The sequence below is a fragment of the Sciurus carolinensis genome, chromosome 3, assembly GCF_902686445.1.
Source record: "Sciurus carolinensis chromosome 3, mSciCar1.2, whole genome shotgun sequence".
NCBI lineage: Eukaryota > Metazoa > Chordata > Mammalia > Rodentia > Sciuridae > Sciurus > Sciurus carolinensis.
In genome coordinates, this window is record NC_062215.1 from 179,768,556 (window position 1) to 179,792,960 (window position 24,405).

Here is a 24,405-nt window from a genome sequence, read left to right on the forward strand (position 1 = left end):
GTGGTTCTAGGTGTGCCCACACACACGTGTGCTTGGATTTGGAAATGCAGCAGTGGAAGGATGAACCAGAAAGAAGTAAAGATGGTTCTTTAGAGCAGAAGAAGAGGACAGTGAGCCACTACATAGAGAAGAAATGTGATTATTTCAAGTGACATGTGTTCTGATTCTACATTGTCAGTGGATACACTAAGGACAAAAGAAGTCAGACTACTAGATGTGGTTTTGTGGTTCATTTTACAAAATAATCTTACATCATCATTATTCAAAGGATATTGTAGAATGAAAGTACTTAGGTCATATCGTTAGAGACCAGTAATCTTAAATTTGACTCGGAAACTTTATCATGTGACTTTTTCTTCTTTTTACACAGTAAATATTTCCTACCTCTGTCTAGCTGTAAAGTCCTAGCTAGGATAACCATTGCAGGGATACCCCGTACCACTGGTACCAGTTGTGTCAAAATTCCATTTTCATCTAAAAGGAGCAGAAAGTTATCTGCAAAGTAACTGATGCTGCAGGGCAACATTGAGAACAGGATGTCCCAGGTCAAGGAACTTTCAGAGACCCGGGATTCTTTTGTTGAAGCCAATTTGAAGTAACTCCCACTAGCCAAAAATGAGACGGTTTGAGTATGTCTTTGTATTTTTAACCCAGAGTTTATAGTTACATGAAAATAATCTCATCACTGTACAAGAAAGGCAGGATATGTGACTGATTCTATTTCCTTCTTATCAGTTTTCAAAATAACAAATTGATAACCCCTCAGACTCCAAAGCAACAGAGTGAACCTGAAGGCTGGTCAAATAGCTCATGATGGAAGATTCTGTAGGAGAACTCTACCTAATAAATGAAGATAGCATTAGAAAAGCAATACTGTGCAGCCCATCTTAAAAAAAAGTATCAGTGGCTACCAAGACTGCAGATGACAAAATGAGACAGCATAAAATGTGTGCAGCACACCCCAGCCCCCCTGTGCCCTGGCTGGTTTCGAGGCAGCTTGCTGCTTGCAGTCCATTGAGTGTCTCTGCCTTTTTGCTATGGTACTGCTACAGAATGCCCACGCCAGCCTGGGTGAGAGGGACTTAGGGCTGGGGGCATGACTCTTCCTTTCCTCTCTTGGGGGCAGACAATTCTGGGTTTGGTCCATAGTTGGTTCCTGAAAAATAGCCCCAACATGATTGGGCTGTGATCCCTGGGAACCAACTCCACTCTGCGACCTTGGCTTGTTCTTCCTTCCTTGCCAGGTCCTTTTTGTTCCCTGGAGTCCAGAGAAGTCATCGACGTGTTATTCTTGTTTTAGGTTCTGTGCTTGCATGGCAGATCCAAATCAAAGGTAGTTTGTAATTTATCTTTCATGCTGAAAATACCTGAGTCCACTCATTCTTGGGGTCACAGGGTAAGAAGCAAGCCTGGGCTATGGAAGCATACAGCATCAGCCATCAAGTTTTGTGCAGAGTGAATGTGTGCAAATACAATCAGAGCTTTGGATCTAACTGCTGATTTACCTGAAATCTGAGTATTTGTGAAATAAGTTAAACACCCTACTAAAAAGCAGTGAGCCAATTCTGAATGTGGGACATTTGGACAAATTAGTGAATTTCTTTCAAAAATCATTTTTAATCAGGGAGGTGGAGATGGTGGTAAGTCCATGAAGTTTTTGCACCTGGGCTGAAGTACTTTGAGGCCCATTTAGTTGTGCCGAGAACCACAGAAGGTGGGTCTGTGCCGAAATCTGTTTGGAGGCGTCAGCCCCTACAGCAGTGAGGAATGAGGGTGCTGAGGCTAAGAGGAAGTTGTCTGCAGAGCACACCAGGGACATCTGCCTGTCCTGGGCCCAGCAAGATGCAGTCCTTTCCTGCACAGACTTGTGCTGCTGGAGGACCTAGCTGCCTGTGGAATTGGGGTACCTCCCTGGGCCTGGGGGATAAAAATGGAGACTTGGCGCTCTAAACTGTGTTCTGTTCATCCTTCAAGACACTTGAGCTTTTAAGCTACTTGGGGTTTGAGGCCAGAAAATTGAGTTAAAAACTTGAGAAACAGTCCAGTTTTCTTGTCATTTTGCTGTGGCAGGGCTCCTTCAAAATACGTGAGGCCAGGAGTCAGGGTGCCCATAAACATGAAGCAGAGGTAGAATGTCAATAAAAACCTCCACTGGAAAGCAGGTCGGGATAAATACTCAAATGAAGCCCCGGAAGAAAACAGCAGCAAGAGCGCTAGAAACAAGGTATACAGTGCAGATCTGCCATGTGCACCACTGGACTCCAAGGAGAGAGAATGGAAAAGTGCTTGGCTGTACTGGCCCACAGTTTTCTAAAACCAGTGGGGTTGGGGATCAAACCGCGAATTCAGAAACCCCAGAAAACCCCACAGGAAAAACAAAGAAAATCACATGGAGCAAAACTACTGAAAGCCAAAGGCAAAGAGTTATTAAAAGCACAGGGCAGGGCATCGTTTTCAAGGAAGTAGAAATGGCCAGACATGAAATGGCGTATTTAGTGTTGAAAGAAAAAAATCCTAACTCATTTATTTCAAGAGAATTTTTTGGATCTTAAGTTTAAAAGGACACCAGAAAACTGGCGTGGCTTGCTAATCAAAGACTTCAAGACAAGATACAATTTTAGAGGTAGGAAAGGATTTTTAAAAAAAAAAAAAAAATTACATTCGTGTCTTAGTGCTGCTAAAACACAAACCCAACAACCCATCATGTCACAGCATCCCATATAGAGGACACCTGTAAGAAACCGAACAGCAATTAACAATGTATTGCTCAACTTAAGTTTATACAGGGTAACGTGAGGTGCCATCAATTCCAGCTTTTGTAGGTGTCCTATATGTGGGATGCCAGGATGTAATGAGTTAAAACAGTGTGGATGTAGTAGCTTCCATTTCTCAGTCAAGAACGGGTCTAATGTCGGTGTCAGCAGGGCTCTTCTCCCTTCAGGAGGCTTGGGGGTCAGCTGTTGTCTTGCCCTGTCCAAGTCCTGGAGGCCATGCATATTCCTGGGCCCACGCTCCTTCCTCCAACTCAAAGCCAGCAACAACCTTCTGAGCTCCTTTCACTACCATCTCTGGTTCCCATGCTTAAGGGCCTGTGATTGCATGTGGCCCACCTGTAATTCCAGGACCGTCACCTGGTTGTAAGGCAGGCCTGTGGGCAACCTAGTTTCACCTGCTGTCTTGATTCCCTTTCCCAAGGTTGCCTGGTGTTCACAGTTTTAGGGACAGGAAGTGAACACTGTTGGGAGCCCTTCCTGCCCCTGCAGGGGTCAGGCCGCCAGGCAACATGAATGAAAGCACACAGTTCTGAGTCTAACTAAGCAGAAGTTGGCAGAACTGAAAGGAGGTGAGCCATGACCAGTCCCTGCCAGGTGGGAATTGCTCAGTAGCTGATAGAATGATAGGACATCAGCAGGAGGTAGCCGAAGTGGTGAGCTTGGTCCTTGACCCACATAAAGGACCGTCCAGTGGGATCAAGATGTGTTCTTATTATGTCATGTAAACCATTTACCAAAATTGAACACATTGGTCTATGAAACCCTAACATTACAAAGGACAGAGAGAAAAATGCGTGCATTCTCTGCAAACGGTGAAATTAGTGGAATCAAAGATTTTTATTATTGCTAGGAAATTATGTGGTAATAATTATTGCTCAAAAAGAATTAGGAAATACTTTAATAGAAATAATATGTAACAGTGCTACGATTGAAGACAAACAGACTTAAAAAGCAATTATTAGGGGAAAAAAGACTGAAAATCAGTATCCTAGAGTATCTCAACAGCTAAAACACACATACACAAATAAACATAATAAAACCAAAAATCAATGAAATAGTAAAAATACAGTAGAAATTAACAAAACTAAAAGATGGGGCTTTGCAAAAATTAAAATTAATAAGTCCTCAGGCAGACTAAAAAGAGATTGCACAGATGATCCATGCCAGCGGTGAGAAAGCAAGTTGGCATAAGCTATCCTGAACAATTTCATGCCAGTAAATGTGAGACTTTTAATTTAATGGAGAAATTCTTTGAAGATGCACCTACCAAAATTAAAAATAAATCTGAATATTCCTCTTCAGTAGCAAGTAATGGTTATTAAAATCCTCCCCACAAAGACAACATCAAACCCATATCTATTCATTGGTAAGTTTATCCATGCATATAATAAGGGAATGACAACAGTTTACATGTCTCCAAATAAAAGTATATAGTAGAACAATTGTTAGCTCATATAATGAGGCCAGAATATTACAAGAAAATTATACAAACCAATGCACTCAAACATGGATGAAAAATCCAGAGCCAAATATTAGCAAATCAAATCCAGCAACATTTCAAAATGACCAAGTAGAATTTATTCTGGGGTTGAAAATGCAACCTAAATTAGAAAATCAGAATTGTTTACCACATTTACAGAACAAAGGAAAATCATATAAAGACATACAGGGAAAGTGATAAAATTCAACATCATTCATGATAAAAAGAAAAAAGTAAGAACCAAAAGAGAAAGTTAGTTTGATATGAGCCTTGGAAAACCTGCAGCAGACATCACACATGATGAGTAGTGGAAGCATCCACCCTGACACTGAGATCACGGAAAGATTCCTGCCTCACCGCCGGCGGTCAGCGTCCTGGAGATGCTAGTCAGTGCATTAAGGCAAGAAGACAGGGAAGGGGATGCTGGTCATAGAGGTTCATTTATGTGCATTGGGGATCTTTGGTTTAGCCCCAGTCTGCTGCTGTGTAGGGGGAAATCTCATGAAGTGAGCAAAATAAACCTCCACGGCAAGAACAGTTAACAGAGTGCTAGGATCATCCAAGATCCCTCCAGAGTGCACAGACTGAAGAAAAACTTTTTAGACAAACATCACTGAATAAAACAGGTAATCACTACCGGTTGCAAAAGGCATACCATAGTAGTAGGACTAATTTAAGTCCTGAAAACAAAGATAATTACAGATCCTTCATACAAGGACTTAAAAGAGCTTCGAAACAGAGTAATCTTGAAGTTCCATAACTGCCTGCCAGGAAAAGTGAAGCCATCTGTGAAGGTGTGATTCAAAACCCAGCACTCCCCAGCCTACTCAATACTCAACATGCAAAAAATAATGAGACGTAGAGTGAACGAGCAGAATGTTACCAATAACCGGGAGGAAAATCAGTTGCTGGAAGCAGACACAAAAATGAATGGTGGACAAAAAAATGGCAAAAGTAACTCTTCCATGTTTTTCCAAATGCCCATGATTGTGAAGGCAAACATGGACCCAAGGAGAAACAGCACACTAAAGACCAAGGCGTAACTTTCAGAGATGAAAAATACAAAATCTGAAATGAAAGTTTTCTCCGGATTATATTAATTTAAGAAAGATAATGCAGAAGAAAATATCCAAATGTATCCAAATTAAATTTAGAAGAGGAAAAGAACTAAAAATGAATAGTGCTTCAGGGACTTGTAGAATAATATCAGGAAGTCTAACAGAAGTGTGATCAAAATTCCCTCAAGAGGAGAATTAAGTCTTAATCTTTTTGAAAAATATGCAAAACTTTTTCAAATTTGATAAAAACTATACAAACTCACAGATTAATGAAACTAAACCAACTCTGACCAAGATAAACACATACATACACAATACAAAAGTATATCATAAAATTGCTGAATGAGTAAATGATAGAAAAATTAAAGCAGATGAGCATCATTTAGGGAAGGGGACAGACAAATATGAAAGGTAAGAATGCATAGATAACAGAAACTAGGCACAAAATAGACTTACACCTTTAACAGCCTGAAAAAAAAGAAGAAACTTTTCTTTCAGTCCTGTAAAACAGAAACTTTCAAACTATAATTCTAAATCCAGTCAAAATGTCCTTAAAAAGTCAGAAGGAAAACTTTTTAGATACAAGAAAGCTTGGAGTTCAACACCAGAAGAACTGCACTGGAATAAATGTTAAAGTTGTTTCAACTGAATAAAACGATATCAGGTATAAATTAGATCCACACAGAAGAATAAAGGTGTTAGAAATGATAAATATGTGGGTAAATATTTTAATTGCTTTGAAAGATATTTCTTTAAAGCAAAATAATGTATTGCAGAATTTTTTACATGTAAAAGTTTGGAAAATGGCAAAATAGCATAAAGAATTGGGAAACTAATGTGTACTTTCAACAGTCTTACATTACTGTTAACTTAAACCATGATAAGGAGACAACAGTATAGTCAAGTGTAGAGTTACCATACTCAGTACGGTAGCCACTGGCTGCAGTGGGCTGAATTTAAAGTATTAAAAATGAAATGAAATTTAAAATCAATTCCTCAGTTGCACTAAATCCATATCAAGTATTTCATCACCAGTGTGAGTACCATGTATGGAAGCACAAGTACAGAGTATTTCCAGCAGTATGGAAAGCCCCACAGGACCTTGCTGCTCTAGGACGACCACAGTAAGACGGGTGCAGCAAGTCAATAGTGGGCATGAGAGACAATAGTGATTTTGAAAATACTCTATTCCAGATATGGGAGGAAACAAGGAGAAAAGGAACCAAAAAAGATGTGGCAGACGGGAAACAAACACCATGAGGATAGACATAAGCCTACTTAACTTGAATCATTGTAAACACTCCAGTTTTAAAAGAGTTGTCAGTGAATAAAGATGAAAGATCCAGTTACACTGTATGTATGAGAAACCTATTAAAAAGTCAGCTTAAAAGTAAAAGAAGGCTCCGTAACTCCGGTTTCAAGCAGAGGATATCTGTTTCTTGATCACACACTGTCAGGCGCCTATCTTCCGCCATTTGCCTGCCTCTCGCCTGTCCATCGCCTGCCTTACACCTATCCATCACCCAACCCTTGAGATTCACCTCCCGATTGTCCGACAATAGTCAGCAAACTGATCGCCGACTGCCAGTGGAGTGCCAGCTGCCTGCTGTTGCCTGGAAGTTATCTGTCACAGTACCTGCAGGTTTGATTACACATGGCTGCTACCATTTTGAGACAACAGCCAGGCCCTGTCAGGACTCCTGGTCAGACTGACTGAGCCCTGTCTCCAGGATCCCTCAGCCTGACCAATCACTCTCTGCTTCTGGGGCCCTCACATCAACTGAATGCTCCCTGCTACCAGGACCCCAAGACTAACTGACTGCACCCTATCACCAGGACCCCAGACCGACTGATTGCACCCAGCCTCCAGGATCCCACAACCACACCAAACACACCCAACCTCCAGGACCACTGCCAGACCAACCACATCCCGCCTCCAGGACCTCCTGCTGACCACGGCCACACCCTGAGTTGCAGCTCTCCATTTGCCAACACATTTGGAAGCCAGAGCGGCCATCTTGGATAATCCTGGAAGCCATAGCTCTGATCTTTAGGTGGGGCAAATCCCATCCTGAGACGCCTGCTGGAGGCTTGAGCTCATTGTCAGGTACCTCTCATGCATCAGGCTACTGAACACTGGGAGGTTTCATTACTATATGACTGTTATACTGTAGATTTTCTTTTTTCTCCTTTTTAAAAATTTTAAGTTTTTATTTCTTTACTTTTCTTGCTCTCTTTTCCTTTTGTTTACCTGTTCCCTCAGAGTCTTTTTCTCCCTTTTTTGCATGCTAACATCTCATTTCTATTGATTACACTCTCACCCTTTCTATTATCTAGAACTTCTGTATATTCTTTTCTTATCACATTAACAGCCACATTCTGCATCCCTCTGCATCCTCTTTGTCCTCCATTTGAAACTGCAGACCTTATTGCAAATCTGTTTGTTTTACTGAAGATAATATTTGAACTCATTCTGTTTATTATGACAATTTTGTTATTGTCCCCATAGGGGCTATTTGGTCTAGGATTTCATAGAGTCTGAATTGGGCACTACTATATTGATCTCCCCTTAAAGAAAGGGTTTTGGAAACCTATAGGGCCACTATAAGCCTATAGGGGGAAATCTGCAATACCCCAGATCTGCACTGCTAGAGGGGAAGATTCATGAACAACATGAAAAAACAAGGGAAGAAAATGATCCAAACAAATCTAGATTCTATATTAATAGAATCCAGTGACAGTATGTGAGCAGAAATGTCAGAAAAGGAATTGAGATTATACATGATTAAGATGATTCGCAAAGAAAAGGATGAGATAAGAGAGCAAATGCAGGCAATGAATGATAATACCAATAAGCTGAAAGAGCAACTGCAGGAAGCAAAAATTCATTTCAACAAAGAGATAGAGATTCTAAAAAAAAAAAACAAACCAAACAGAAATCCTTGAAATGAAGGAAACAATAAACCAAATAAAAAACTCAATGGAAAGCATCACCAAAAGACTAGACCACTTGGAACACAGAACCTCAGACAATGAAGACAAAATATTTCATCTTGAAAATAAAGTTGCCCAAACAGAGAAGATGGTAAGAAATCATGAACAGAATCTCCAAGAACTATGGGACATCATGAGAAGACCAAATTTAAGAATTATTGGGATTGAGGAAGGCACAGAGATACAAACCAAAGGAATGAACAACCTATTCAATGAAATAATATCAGAAAATTTCCCAAACCTGAAGAATGAAATGGAAAATCAAATACAAGAGGCTTACAGAACACCAAATGCACAAAATCACAACAGATCCACACCAAGGCACATTATAATGAAAATGCCTAACATTCAAAATAAAGATAGGATTTTGAAGGCCACAAGAGAAAAGCATCAGATTACATATAGGGGGAGACCAATACAGATAGCAGCCGACTTCTCAACCCAGACTCTAAAAGCTAGAAGGGCCTGGAACAACATATTTCAAGCTCTGAAAGAACATGGTTGCCAAACAAGAATCCTATACCCAGCAAAACTAACCTTCAGATTTGAAGATGAAATAAAATCCTTCCATGATAAACAAAAGTTAAAAGAATTTACAAATAGAAAGCCTGCGCTACAGAATGTTCTCAACAAAATATTCCATGAGGAGGAAATGAAAAACAACAATGGAGGTCAGCAAAGGGAGGAACTACCTTGGAGAAACCAAGCCAAATTAAAAACCAAAAATAAGCCAAATGACTGGGAATACAAATCATATCTCAATAATAACCCTGAACGTTAATGGCCTAAACTCATCAGTCAAAAGGCATAGACTGGCAGAATGGATTAAAAAGAAAGACCCAACAATATGCTGCCTGCAAGAGACTCATAGAGAAAGACATCCACAGACTAAAGGTGAAAGGATGGGAAAAACCTACCACGCACATGGACTCAGTAAAAAAGTGGGGGTTTCCATCCTTATATCAGATAAAGTGGACTTCAAGCCAAAGTTAGTCAGAAGGGATAAAGAAGGACATTTCATACTGCTTAAGGGAATGATAAATCAGGAAGACATAACAATAGTAAATATTTTGCCCCCAAAAATGGTGTATCCTTGTACATCAAACAAATCCTTCTCAATTTCAGGAATCACATAGACCACAACACAATAATTCTGGGTGACTTTAATGCACCGCTGTCACCACTAGATAGATCTTCCAAACAAAAACCAACCAAAGAAACCATAGAACTCAATAACACAATCAATAACCTAGACTTAATAGACATATATAGAATATTCCATCCATCAATGAGCGGATTCACTTTCTTCTCAGCAGCATATGGAACCTTCTCGAAAATAGACCATATGCTATGCCACAAAGCAGCCCTTAGGAAATGCAAAAAAATTGAGGTACTGCCTTGTGTTCTATCAGATCATAATGGACTGAGAGTAGAAATCAACGACAAAATAAAAAACAGAAATTACTCCAACACCTGAAGACTAAATAATATGCTATTGAATGAAACATGGATAACAAAAAACATCAGGGAGGAGATTAAAAAATTCTTAGAGGTCAGTGAGAACAACGATACAACATATCAAAATCTCTGGGACACTATGAAAGCAGTACTAAGAGGAAAATTCATTGCATGGAGCGCATTCCAGAAAAGAATGAAAAGTCAACAACTAAATGACCTAACATTACAGCTCAAAGCCCTAGAAAAAGAAGAACAGAATAACAGCAAAAGTAGTAGAAGACAGGAAGTTAAAATCAGAGCCGAAATCAATGAAATTGAAACAAAAGAAACAATTCAAAAAATTGACAAACCAAAAGTTGTTTCTTTGAGAAAGTAAACAAAATAGACAAACCCTTAGCCACACTAACAAAGAGAAGGAGAGAGAAGACACAAATTACTAAAATACATGATACAAAAGGAAATATCAGGACAGACACCAATGAGATACAGAACAAAATGAGAAGCTACTTTGAAAATCTGTATTCCAACAAAATAGAAACTACCGAAGACATTGACAAATTTCTAGAGACATATGCTCCTCCCAAACTGAACCAGGAGGACATACACAATTTAAACAGATCAATATCAAGCAATGAAATAGAAGAAGTCATTAAAAATCTACCATCCAAGAAAAGCCCAGGACCAGACAGATTCTCAGCCACGTTCTATAAGACCTTCAAAGAAGAACTCATTCCAATACTTCTCAAAGTATTCCAGGAAATAGAAAAGGAGGGTACCCTGCTGAACTCATTCTATGAAGCTAATATCACCCTCATATCCAAACCAGGAAAAGACACATCAAGGAAAGAAAATTTTAGACCAACATCCTTGATGAATATAGATGCAAAGATCCTTAACAAAATATTGGCAAACCATATTCAAAAACATATTAAGAAAATCGTGCACCACGATCAAGTGGGGTTCATCCCTGGAATGCAAGGATGGTTTAACATCCGTAAATCAATAAAATTAATCCATCATGTCAATAGACTTAAGGATAAGAATCATATGGTTATTTCAATTGATGCAGAAAAAGCATTCGACAAAATACAACACCCCTTCATGCTCAAAACACTAGAAAAAATAGGGATAGTAGGAACATACCTGAACGTTGTAAAGGCTATTCATGCTAAGCCCATGGCCAACATCATTCTTAATGGAGAAAAACTAAAACCATTCCCTTTAAAAACGGAAACAAGACAGGGTTGTCCTCTTTCACCACTTCTATTCAACATTGTCTTCGAAACTCTAGCCAGAGCAATTAGGCAGACCAAAGAAATTAAAGGGATACGAATAGGAAAAGAGGAACTTAAGCTGTCACTATTTGCTGATGACATGATTCTATATTTAGAGGATCCAAAAACCTTCTCCAGAAAACTTCTAGACCTCATCAATGAATTCAGCAAAATAGCAGGCTATAAAATCAACACGCATAAATCTAAAGCATTTTTATACGCAAGCGATGAAACAGCTGAAAGGGAAATGAGGAAAACAACTCCATTTGCAATAGCCTCAAAAAAAATAAAATAGTTGGGTATCAATCTAACTGAAGAGGTAAAAGATCTCTACAATGAAAACTTTAAAACATTGAAGAAAGAAATTGAGGAAGACCTTAGAAGATGGACCCAAATATATACAATTTTCTAATACTAGACAAAGAGGCCAAAAATATGCAATGGAGAAAAGATAGCCTCTTCAACAATGGTGCTGGGAAAACTGGAAATCCATATGCAACAGAATGAAACTAAACCCCTATCTCTCACCCTGCACAAAAATCAAATCACAATGGATCAAGGACCTTGAAATCAGACCAGAGACCCTGCATCTTATAGAAGAAAAAGTAGGTCCAAACCTTCAACTTGTTGGCTTAGGATCAGACTTCCTTAACGGGACTCCCATAGCACAAGAAATAAAAGCAAGAGTAAATAACTTGGATAGATTCAAACTAAAAAGCTTTCTCTCAGCAAAGGAAACTATCAGCAATGTAAAGAGAGAGCCTACAGAGTGGGAGAATATCTTTGCCACTCATACTTCAGATAGAGCACTAATTTCCAGAACTTATAAAGAACTCAAAAAACTCTACACCAAGAATACAAATAACCCAATCAACAAATGGGTTAAGGATATGAACAGACACTTCACAGAAGAAGATCTACAAGCAATCAACAAACATATGAAAAATGTTCACCATCTTTAGTAATAAGAGAAATGCAAATCAAAACTACACTAAGATTCCATCTCACCCCAATTAGAATGGCGATTATCAAGAATACAAGCAACAATAAGTGTTGGAGAGGATGTGGGGAAAAAGGTACACCCATACATTGCTTCGAAAATACAGGAAGCCAAAACTGATAGAACTTAAAAGAGAAAAAAAATCCAAAATTACAGCTGGAGATTTCAATACCTGTTCCTTAGTAACTAATGCAACGTTAGAGGACTCGAACACCACCACCAGCAAGTGGACCTAAGTGATGTTCCAGTGGGACCCTCTAGCCACCAGCTGCAGGGTGAGTCCTCACAAGACAACTGTCCACAAAGCAAGTCTCATACCCGTAACAGGTCTGCACTCTGACCATAACAGGATCAAGTGAGAAACCAAAGCAGAAAATAGATGGAAAAGTGCCCCAAACGTAGTAATTTTAAAAATGTGCTTCTAAACAATCCATGAAGCAAAGAAGAAATTAGAAAAGAAACTGGTAAATATTTCAAAATGAATGAAATTCAGAATAGGCATAAAAAATTTGTAGGATTACATTAGAACCCTACTCAGAGGCATATTTATATTTTTAAGTGTTTATAAAAGTCTAAAATCAATTATTTAAGCTTTCTACCTTAAGAACTTAGAGAAAAAGGAGCAAATCAAGCCCTTGATAATAGAAAGGAGACAACAATGAAGACAACAAATGAAATATAAATCATAGAAATAATGGAAAAAAAATCAGTAAAACTGAAACCTATTTCTTCCAAAGGAATCCACTTCTTGGGGGAAGTAGTTGGTTCCAGTTTTAAAAGAAGAGAACGTCTTGGAACATCTTGGGGAGAAAGCAAAGAGACCAAGGAGTAGCAGACATGCCAAAGGACACGGGAGCCAGTTTGGGCATCAGAGTAAGTCATGATAGCTGAGGACCGTAGCTAGTCAATAAGAACCCACGGTTCCATAGTGACAAAGACAAACAGGAGTGAAGGGCAGGCCCAGCCGGCAGATGCAGAGTAAGTGATGGACTTAGAAAGTTGGAAGCTACTGTGCTTTGATTGTTCCGTGTCCCCCAAAAGCACATGCTGAATGCTCAACCCCACAGTGAGGCTCTTGGGAAGCTGGTGGAGCCTTTAGCATGCGAGGCCTAATGGGCGTTCATTGTGGGGGTGCCCTCAGGAGGACTTCGCAGGAGACCTCTTGGTGGTTCTCATGCGACCCCTTGAGTTCTCCTGAGAGGGCTGTTATAAAAGGACCAGCTGGGCCCCCTGCTGTCTTCTCTCTGCACCTGTTGGTGACAAGACTGTTTCTTTATGTGCTCCTGCCATGGTGTTCTGCCATTCACCACCGTCACCAGAAAGTAAAGCAGTTAGGCCACCCAGTGTTGGGCTTTGAACCTCCAAACTATGAGCTAAATAAATTTACTTTCTTTCTTTTTTTTTTTAAAGTTAACTGCCTCAAGTATTTAGTTGTTGTACCACAAAGCTGACTAATACAGAAATCATCATCATAGTTGACAATAGGTAAGGTTCGTAAGTGGATGTTCAACTGGTGGATAAAGCTTGGGAATTAAGATTATGTACAGACCCAAATGTCCTCGCCCCAGCATTCTCCAAAGGGAAGTATATGAGCCTTTTAGTGAATGAAACTGAGCACCATAACAAAGTTACCTTTATCAGTAGAGGGTCACATCAGCACCAGGGGCCTCTGGGTACAAATGCTGAGGATAGCACCTTAGTTCTGTGATGTCCAAACTGTAAATCCTTCATTAATAATGAAGAAGCATCACATTAACCCAAGATGAAGGACATTCTACAGAATAACTGGGTCTTCTTCAAAAATGTAAATTTCATTAAAACAAAAGTTGAAAACTTTTCCAGGTCAAAGGAAACTAAAGGCATAACAACCATAAATGCACATTATGGTGTTATAATGTGAACATTATTGTGAAGCACATTATTTGGAAGTTGGTGAAATCTGGATAAACTCTGTATATTGGATTGGATTAAGGGTTAGCAAATTACAACCCGGGGGTCAACACTGGGTTGCATATTTTTTTGCAAATAAGGTTTTATTGGAATCCAGTCACTTGCATTTATGTCTATATTGCCTGTGGCTGCTTCATACTGTGGTTGCAGAATTGAGTAGTTGTGACAGAGACTATATATCCTGTGAAGGCTAAAACCTTTATCTGAACTACAGAAAAATTTTCTGGACCCTTGGATTAGATTTATCTGGGCCCTTGGATTAGATCATTTTGTATCAAACATTAATCTTCCTGATTTTGTAGATATTACAGTGGTTATGGAAGAGAATAACCTTTTTAGAAAATAAACTTACTCTATGTGAATAATGAACTAATTTTATAAGATGATTCCATGAGTGAGAACATCAAATTCACAAGCTGTGGTGCTTCCAGATTGATAACAAGTGCAATATGCTCACGACATGCAGTAATACTTGGAAAGTCCCCTGGAGGTTTTGATAACCCTCACCCCAGACTTAACACTTAAGAAGAATGAAGTTCGAGTCATCTGAAAGCAAAATGCCTCATACTTCCAAACTACCATTGCCTGCTACGTTGAGCCTGAATCTTTGAGATATTCAGCAAGGGGAAAGACAAATTTTAGACTTCAAGTTCTATGTGCATGTGAAAATCCAGGGTTGGCGTCTGCTTCTACCAGTAGAGTTAACAGAATGGAAAACCCCTCAGTCTAGAACCACTGAAATGCTGCTTAAAGCGGTCTTTATTTATAATCTATATTGACAGAACGTCAGGATACCTTTGAAGACCAGCAACCACTCCTCCCCAGCACTGGAACCTGCATGTGTTCTGGCGGCACCTGCCCATCTTAATGACCTAGGACCTGAGTACTTTGGGCCACTGATGGGGAAGGAAGCAGAAGACAAACCCGAAGTTTGTCCAGGTAGGCAGGGTCAGTCAACTCAGAGTAGGACAACTTATAGATGACACTCTGCGAGGGGGAACGAGAGAAACCCCCAGCCCTCGCTGCCCCTGCCCCACAGAAGGAGCAGGCCTTACGGCTCAAGCCTGTTGTCAGCATTTCACACTCCCCCGAAGCTCGCAGAAGCAAAAGCACACACTTGGGGCAACGCACGTAGCTCTAGACCGGAATCAGTTGTCACAGACAGGGCCGCAAGAAAGAAGAGCTCCCGGTCAAACAGTGCACACCAAATGAGCCGTGAGGGGAGGATCCGCACAGACTGAGAGCCAGAGAAGAGAAGCCTCAGAGACTGTCAAAACCACAATGTTCAGTCCGTATCAGTGCCGGGTATCTTTAAACATTTGAATATATGCTTCTTTTACTAAACTTTATTATTTTTAAATATGTTTAAAGAAATTAAGTATTAAATATATGAGTAATGATCAAAGAGACTTCAAAAATATCTGAGACATCGAAAAGAACTAACTAGAATTTCTTAAAAAGAAAACGTTAGACTCCCAGTGGGTAAGCTGTGACTGGCTGCTGTCAGGTTATAGGTCTGTGGGTCCGCCTCAGCTCAGAGAAAATGAGCTTTTCAGTCAGTACAACACATAGATCATTTGCACAAACAGTGACCCAACATGCTAGTCAGCTTTTTGTCACTGTGACAGATACTGAGAAGTACAACTTAAAGAAGGAAAGATTCATTTTGGCTCAGGTTTCAGAAGTTTCAGTCCATGGTTGGCCAGCTCTGTTGCTTTGGGCCTGAGATGAGGCAGAACATGGTGGCAGAGGAAAGTGCTCAGTTCATGGCAGCCCGGAAGCAGAGCCGGGAGTAGGGAGGGGCCTGGGCCCACCCTCAGTGACCTCCTTCTCCAAGTAGGTCCTCCCCCAGAGCCTCCACCAGTTGTCAGTAGACCCTTCAGTTGTCAGTGGATTAATCCAGTGAGGTCAAAACCCTCATGATCCAGTCATTTCCCCAAAGTCCCAGCTCTGAACATTGAGGACCGTCACATCCACAGCCTGTTGTGCTAGGGCAATGGGATAGGTTGCTGAAAGGCCAAAGAAAGTACCCAGAGATAGAGTGGAGACATGTGACTCACAGGGGATAGCACTCGAGAGACCAGGGAGTGCTCCTGGAGTCCAGCGGTGGCAGGCTGGGCCAGTATCACCTCCATCCCCCATGGTGCTTCGCCAAGCAGTGCCTCCCGTTCATCACGGAGTTTGTCTCTCACAGCCTGCTGGATGAGTGACACGTCCTTCCCACAGTGCCCCTGGCTCCACACTGGTCCCTGTTCAGAGGGGTTTGTATGGATGTTAGGCTATAGAAGCACTGTCGTCAGCAGCGTTAACTTGCTTAGTTTGTACAATCGGCATCTCAAGGAGCAAAGAGAGAGGATGCAAAGAGCCAGGGACAATAGATAACCCCCAAGGGCGCTCCCCCCCCGCCCCCGTGACCTACTTCCTCCAGCCATGCCCCACATGCTTACAGTTACCACTGAGTGGTTCATTCAAATTATTAACCATCAAACGACTGCATGCACTGATTAGGTCGCAGCTGTGATGAGCTGATCATTTTGCTTCTGAACACTGCTCTGTGTTTCCAAAACATGAACTCGTCAGGGGCACTTTACATCCAAACCAGAACAGTAAGTCAGCTTTTGCATATCAGCCAAGCTCTTGTCAGTCACCTCAGTGCTGTCCTTCAAATAGAGTGACCTTGGCAGGGACAAGAAGGGACTTGTGTGTGGGCCAGACAGCTTGGTCTCCATCACCAAGGCTGGTGTCACAGCTTCCCCTTCTGACCTGCCATCTGCAGAACGCGATGTGGACACTCAGTATGGCAGCATCTGAGGGAAACCATGTAATCATTCAGCAGCAAGTGACGTTGGCTCTCTCCACCTTGGAAGGACCGTTGCATCCTTACTGGAGGGACATCTGCTGCAGGTGTGGCTTGCCCACCATGACTGTCTGAGGACACATAGAGTGTATGACTTATTGACACATAGAGTGTATGACTTATTGGCAGTAAACCCTATGGCACCACCTCAGTTCAAGGGACCAGTTTTATGATAAAGGGGACAGTGGGTGCATGACCACAGGGCCCCTCGATTCTAAGTTCCTCTTACCCAGGAGTCTCTGAACTAATAGAGCAGTGGAATGGACGGTTCAGAGCAAAGTGGGTTTGCCGGCGTGGGGACCGCTGCGGTGCTTCCCTTTAAGATGACAGGTACCCCTGGACAGCACTGTGTCCCCAGCAGCGAGAATGTGGGACGTGACAACAAAACCCAGCGTGCTGAACACCCTCACTGTAACCCCACTTAACTGTGTGAAGTCCTGCTTTTCCTCTCCGTTGTGAGAACATGACTTGTTCTCTGGCTTTTGCAAGTTGAACTTTTAACTGCCCACAGCTGATGAGGGGCCAGATGTTTTACAGCCTGTAAATTCCCTGAGCGCCCACTGAAAGTCAATTAGGCTATTAAACAAAGAGTCCGGCAGGACAGCAGTAATCATTCTTACATTTGCTACATCTTGGACAAATAATCTTAAACACATGTAAAAAGGCGCTTGTGAGAAGGGCGGCCTTTTCAGCACGAGAAGAAAGGGTGGGAAGGGATGCTGGTTGTTTTCAAATATTGGACTGCCTGTCATGTGCATGAACTTTGTTTATTCTTCAGAGGGCAAAATCGAGAAGGTCCAAAAAGGTGTTTCAGCTCAACACCAAGGAGAGCTTTTAACTGTCTAAAGCAGTGCTGTCCAATGAAAGAGAAGGCCAGCCTTGTCTAGAATTTTAATTTTCTAGTAGCCACAGTAAAAAAGTGAAAAAGAACAAATGAAATTAATTTTTTTTGCTAATGCTCAGATAATAGCACATTATGCCTGTTCTTTTTTTCTTTTTATTTATTTATTTTTTATTGTAAACAAATGGGATACATGTTGTTTCTGTTTGTACATGGAGTAACAGCATACTATTTGTGTAATCATAAATTTACATAGGGTAATGTTGTTTGATTCATTCTGTTATTTTCCCCTTTCTTCCACCCCTCCCACCCCTCTTTTCCCTGTATACAGTCCTTCCTTCCTCTATTCTTGCCCCCTTCCCACTCCCCATTATGTGTCATCATCCGCTTATTAGTGAGATCATTGGTCCTTTGGTTTTTTGAGATTGGCTTATCTCACTTAGCATGATATTCTCCAATTTCATCCATTTGCCTGCAAATGCCATAATTTTATCATTCTTTATGGCTGAGTAATATTCCATTGTATATATATATACCACAGTTTCTTTATCTATTCATCAATTGAAGGACATGTAGGTTGGTTCCACAATCTGGCTATTGTGAATTGAGCAGCTATGAACATTAATGTGGCTGTATCTCTGTAGTATGCTGATTTTAAGTCCTTTGGGTATAGGCCGAGGAGTGGGATAGCTGGGTCAAATGGTGGTTCCATTCCAAGCTTTCTGTGGAATCTCCACACTGCTTTCCAGAGTGGCTGTTCCAATTTGCAGCCCCACCAGCAATGTATGAGTGTACCTTTTTCCCCACATCCTCTCCAACACCTATTGTTGCTTGTATTCTTGATAATCACCATTCAAATTGGGGTGAGATGGAATCTTAGTGTAGTTTTGATTTGCATTTCTCTTGTTACTAGAGATGTTGAACATTTTTTCATATATGTGTTGATTGCTTGTAGATCTTCTTCTGTGAAGCATCTGTTCATATCCTTAGCCCATTTGTTGATTGGGTTGTTTGTATTCTTCATGTAGAGTTTTTTGAGTTCTTTATATATTCTGGAAATTAGTGGTCTATCTGAAGTATGAGTGGCAAAGATTTTCTCCCACTCTGTAGGCTCTCTCTTCACATTGCTGATAGTTTCCTTTGCTGAGAGAAAGCTATTTAGTTTGAATCTATCCCAGTTATTGATTCTTGCTTTTATTTCTTGTGCTATGGGAGTCCTATTAAGGAAGTCTGATCCTAAGCCAACAAGTTGAAGGTTTGGACCTACTTTTTCTTCTATAAGATGAAGGGTCTCTGGTCTGATTCTGAGGTCCTTGATCCATTGTGAGTTGATTTTTGTGCAGGTTGAGAGATAGGGGTTTAGTTTCATTCTGTTGCATATGGATTTCCAGTTTTCCCAGCACCATTTGTTGAAGAGGCTATCTTTTCTCCATTGCATATTTTTGGCCCCTTTGTCTAGTCTGAGAAATTAATTTTAACAACATATTTAGCCCAACCTAAAATAGTATTAGCCAACCTGTCATCAATATCAAAAATATTGACATACTCACATGCTTTATACTGTCTTTGAATCCGTGTCATCACACACTGACAGCACAGCCCGCTGGGATGGGCCACACCCAAGCCCTCGGGAACCACGGGTCGAGTACTCGATAACAGGAGTCTAGCTGTCCCCGATGTGGTGAGAGTCCCACCACCCAGCACACTGAAATCAAGGTACCCACCACCGAGGGGGATGCCTGGAGGGACGTGCACACCCTGATTATGTTCCAGGCAGTTTCCAGGTCCCCATCCCTTATCTTGATCTTCGGTTTCTGTAGCAAAAGTAGGAAGTGCAGTCCACTGAGGGCACCCTGCTCCTCTGCCACCACCCGAGGGGACACCTGCTGGAGGAGTCTTCTGGCTTTGAGTGTGTGTGCAGGGGGCACTTTCCCAAGCACCTGGCAGTAGACTCTGCCTAGCAAAGCAGGGACACAAAGACCCCTACTGGCTGCGGACTGCTGCGGCTCCTGAATTTTAGGACGAGCCCCTCCTTAGCCAGTCCTGTCCCTGCCTCTCCTTTCCCGTGAGCTCTCCTGGGGACGCTGCCGTGTGCACACGTGGGATTTTGCCTTTTGAGGGAGTTAGCAACCTTGGGTAATCTGATCACATTTTTGTGGTTAAGCAATAAATTTGCTCCTAATTTGTAGCATCTATAAGTAAAGGACACTTTCTAAATGTAGTGGAAAATAGTGTGCGACTTTACTTAAATACCTAAAGACAAGCTAAAACTCAGGTGACAGCGTTCTTGATTCAAAGATTCCTAACACTTGCTTTGATGGTGGAGACAGTGGGAGCCCAGGGTGTGGGTGTTCTTTGTTTCGTTTGACGTCTCTCTGAAGGAATGAGTGGACTTCGGTGATGCTGTGTGTGCGGCCACCTGTCAGAGCCCGTGCATCTTGAATTAAGTCCTGCTTTCTCTCCCGGGTGGAGCTGTAAGCGTCATCCTGCTCAAGAGCGGGGCCAGGCCAGCCCCTGTGTGTCTCGTGAGGAGCTGCCGCAGCGGTCTTGACTCCGCCATGTCCTGATGGTGCGCCTGCCCCACAGCTCTGGGAAGAGCACTCCAGGACAGGGACGAGCTCTGCTGCCTGATGACGCCTCGGGGACCAGACCCGATCACAGGCTCCCTGTGTGAGTGAAATGACTCGACTGATTTCAAAGCTGGAGTGGGTCGGAGGTAAATGACGTCAAAGGAGATGGTCCACGAACTCCCAGTCCGTCTGGCAGCCTTGACTGACTGGAAGCCGCCCCTCAGAACCCTGATTTCCGTCGGACTGGTGCACAGGACTTCCACCCCCTTTCACCAAGGACATGGATGGAAATATAGGAATGTGCCCTCTGTGGCTTTGGTTTTCCCCAAGGCCATGTAATATGGACCAATGTCAAAAGCTTAGGAGGGGCTGGTTTTCAGCATTCCTGAGTTTCTCTTGGCTAAGTTTTGGTGCTGTGCCTGATGTCCCTCATCTGAGCAGAGCAGCTGACCTCCACGTGGGAGTCTGTGCAGGGAGCTTTCCTGCATCCCCGCCTGAGCCCTCCTCCGCAGAGGAGGCATCAATAAGGAAAGCCAAACCCACCAGGCAGGCGCCAGGTCCAAGCCCCGGGCCGCGGAATCCGGGGCAGCAGCGTAGCAGAAACAGAGCGCTGCTTGATCCGGGCCCCTGTGCAGCCGAGCCATCGGGATTCACTCGGCCTTCCCGTCATTGCCATCGCTTCACCCTTGACTGCTGGCTGCGGCAGAGTCCCCACGGGAAAACGGGCCTTCTGGAGTCGGAGAGCTGCTCTGGAATTGTTCAGCATCTTTGAAGAGAGGTCTTACTTGCTTTTTGCTTTTTGGATTTTGCTGACTGACCCTCGAGACATGCTCCTTTTGTAAGCGTGGAATGGATGAGCTTGGAAGGCCTGGCAAGACAGACAGTCATGGGGAAGGCTCAGCGTCCAGCCAGGGTGTGATTTGGGGGCTGTGTCAGATGTTTGTAATTCACCAGTTTAGAAGAACAAATCGAAATGTATGCTGTTAAAAAAGTAAAACAGGAAAAACCTAACTGCTGTGGTGTGGATGCGAGGTCCTCCAGGACGGCTGGCTTGGTCCCCGAGCCACCGTGCTCAGCGGGCTGTCACCAAGCGGTTGAACCACGAGTGCTCTGACCTCGTCGTGGATCGACCCCTGGGCGGATCAATAACCTGATGGCCTGTGGGAGGTGAGGCCCTGTGGAGGAAGGAGGCCCTGGTCACTGGGGACACGCCATGGAAGAGTCTGTCTTGCCCTTGCCCCCCACCTCCCTCCCTCCCGTCCCTGGGCTCCAGGAGGTGGGCAGCCTCGCTGTGCCACCCGAACCCGGCCATGATGCTCTGCCTCAACTCAAGCCCAGTGTGATGGAGCCATGGACTGAAGTGCCTGAAACCATGATCCAGAATAAACGTTTTCTCCTGTAACCTGATTTTTCTCAGATATTTTGTCAATGACAAAAGGCTGACTAACTTGCTGACAAAATTATCCTGGACATTCGTCACTGGCATGAGGGATCTCTAGCTGGGGACAGATTAACGACACGCCCCTCCCTTGGAGAGGCCCAGTCCTGGTCTAGCCTGTCCACAACCTCAGGGACAGTCAAGGGGCCTGCACATTCAAAGGGAATGGCCTGCCTGTGATGTGACAGATCCTAGCTGCTCCCAGGAGATCAGCTCCGAGCACTCTACTCTCCAGACTTCGTGGAAGTTGGCAGAAACATTTTGGTGGAAAGCTCTCCGAAGTCCTGACTCTCACAGTGTGCTCACTGGACCACAGGTTGGGCCTCTCCCGGGAGCCTGCCCAATCAAAATCTGGCTTCACTAAGACCCAGGGGTCCTGGGCGCACCGAGGCCTAGGGAGGCCGCTCTAACGACCACAGTCCCTCCTCTCCAGCACCCTGCCTCGTGCTTGCTGCAGGGCCGGAGCCACAGAGGGGCAAGGATGAGAAGGAGCCTTAGGAAACCACGTCGTCCTGGAGAAGGCTGCGTCCCGGCCACCAGCTCAGGCTCCCCACGGAGCCCCACCGCGAGGCACTGCCGTCGGGTCTCGGCATGCGTGTCCTGTGGGCACCGGACACCTAATTACACGACCTAATGGTCGTGTCTGCCATTTTTCTCAAGCCAGCGTGGAGCCCAGCAGCTGTGGCGTCCATCTGCTTCGACACGCGGGCTCTTCTTTCCCTCTACACATCCCCTCACCCTCTGCCTTTGTGCTTAGTTCTCTTTATCCTGAATGTATTTCTATAAATACCCTCCAGATTTTTTCCTTGAACAAGAGGGGAAATAGATTAATAAATTCGTGCCTCCAATGAGACTAATACTCTTCTCTAATGTCAGTGAGTCCTTAAATAAAGGAAGCTTTTATGATATTTTTTCAAAGATTCACTTGCTAAATTTCTCATCCCACACCTTGCCCATTTGTCCACTGTGGCCGTGCTGCCGGGTATGAGTGCTCCGTGTGGTACCGCTGTGAACGTGCCCTGCGGAAGGTGAAATTCATCACGTGACACCTAGGATTGAGGCTCCAACTCTGAAGGTCAGTCTTCCCTGTGACCTCTCGCTGCTGCCACCTGGGCCTCAGCAGGAGGTTCTGGTCCACTGACCTCTTCCTTGAATCCTCGGGGACAGCAGGACAGTGATGGGAGCTCAGGGACGATGGTAGAACACCAGAGTAGACCTGGCCCTGCAGGAAGGCCCTGCCTCCAGGCCCTCTGAAGGCTGCCCGGCCTCCAGCACATGCGCCACTGTCCCAGATGTTCATTCCTCAGCATCCGCCATGTGGGAGCTGTGCCCTGTCCCTGCTGGTGTCCGCAGCCTCCTCCCCAGCCCCCCAGTGCCCCACAAGTCTTGGCCCAGTCATTTTATACCTTGAGAGGCCTGTGCAGAAACAGAAAGCCCTAGAACATTCTCTCTGCCCTCCTGCCATGCTGTCAGGAAACCTGGACCTTACAGAGCATGATGGGAAATCTACGGGCTGCCATAAGTCGCCCGCGTGCTTGCTAAGAGGCATGTCTGTGTGCTCCCACGCTTTCAGCTGAGAGGACATGCGGTGGGAATCCTGTTGTTCTGGAAGAGGCCCCAGGACGTCCTGCTGATGGTCACCAGCCTCCCAGAGCCAGTCCAGCACCCCTGCCCCCAGCAGTCATTTGCACTGAGCCTGTGGGCAGGACCTGGCTGCAGAGGCAGCGGGTCCAGGCTGCTCTCCAGGTGTCTGGCCACGTGCTCCCTCTGCTGGCTGCAGCCGAGCCAGGCCAGCTGGTCTTCCAGCTCTTCCCGGCAAGGCGGCCGGGACCGGCTGAAAGGCCTCGGCGCTTACACAGGCCTCGGTTGTGATGACGCATCTGTCCTTTCTTGGCTCTGCCGCCTCAGACCCATCTGAGGCCAGCGAGGCTGCAGCGGGTGCTTCCCTACCTGGAGGGGGACGTGTCATGATGCTGTATGTCCATGTTCCTGTGTGGACAGAGCTTTGCAAGATGGAGTCCAGGCCCTGCTCGGTTGATGAGGGGCCTGCCTCTGTCTCCAGGGTCCACCACTTCCAGAGGCTGGGCCAAGCCAACCTGAATGTGACCCACCACGTTGCAACGACAGCACCGCTGCTTTCTTCCCCTTGGTGTCCCAGAATGATGCGCTTTTATAAGAGAAGCAAGAACGAGGCAGCCACGAGAGCAGTGCCTACATGGGGACCCAGCTTCTGTCACGCCCCAGTGGCGGCCTTCCTCCTCGTCTACGCCTCTTCTCTGCCAGAGGAGCGAATGCTTTATTAGAGAAATTAATCTTTGAATTAAGTTCAAAATAAGTTTAGAAGGGCCTGCGATGTAGCTCAATGGCCAAAGCACTGGCTTAAATATGCAAGGTCCTACCATCCCAAAACCACACAAAAAAGTTTTAGGATCTTTGGTATTTACAACTCATCCTGTAATTGAAAACATAAATAACCGAAGGATTTTTTTTATTGTTCAGAAGCACTGTCCTAGACTAATTAAATTATTTTGTTACTCTTTTTTGTGTCTAGTTTGGTCTAGACAAAGATTGGAAGGGACACTAACTGTCTGTTTTCTAACATCACCATAGGACACGAGAACCATCCCAATGTAGATTTTAACACATGAGCATCCTCAATGTCAATGCCTGGAAGGAACTTGCAACACTTTGAACACTGAGAATCAAAAATG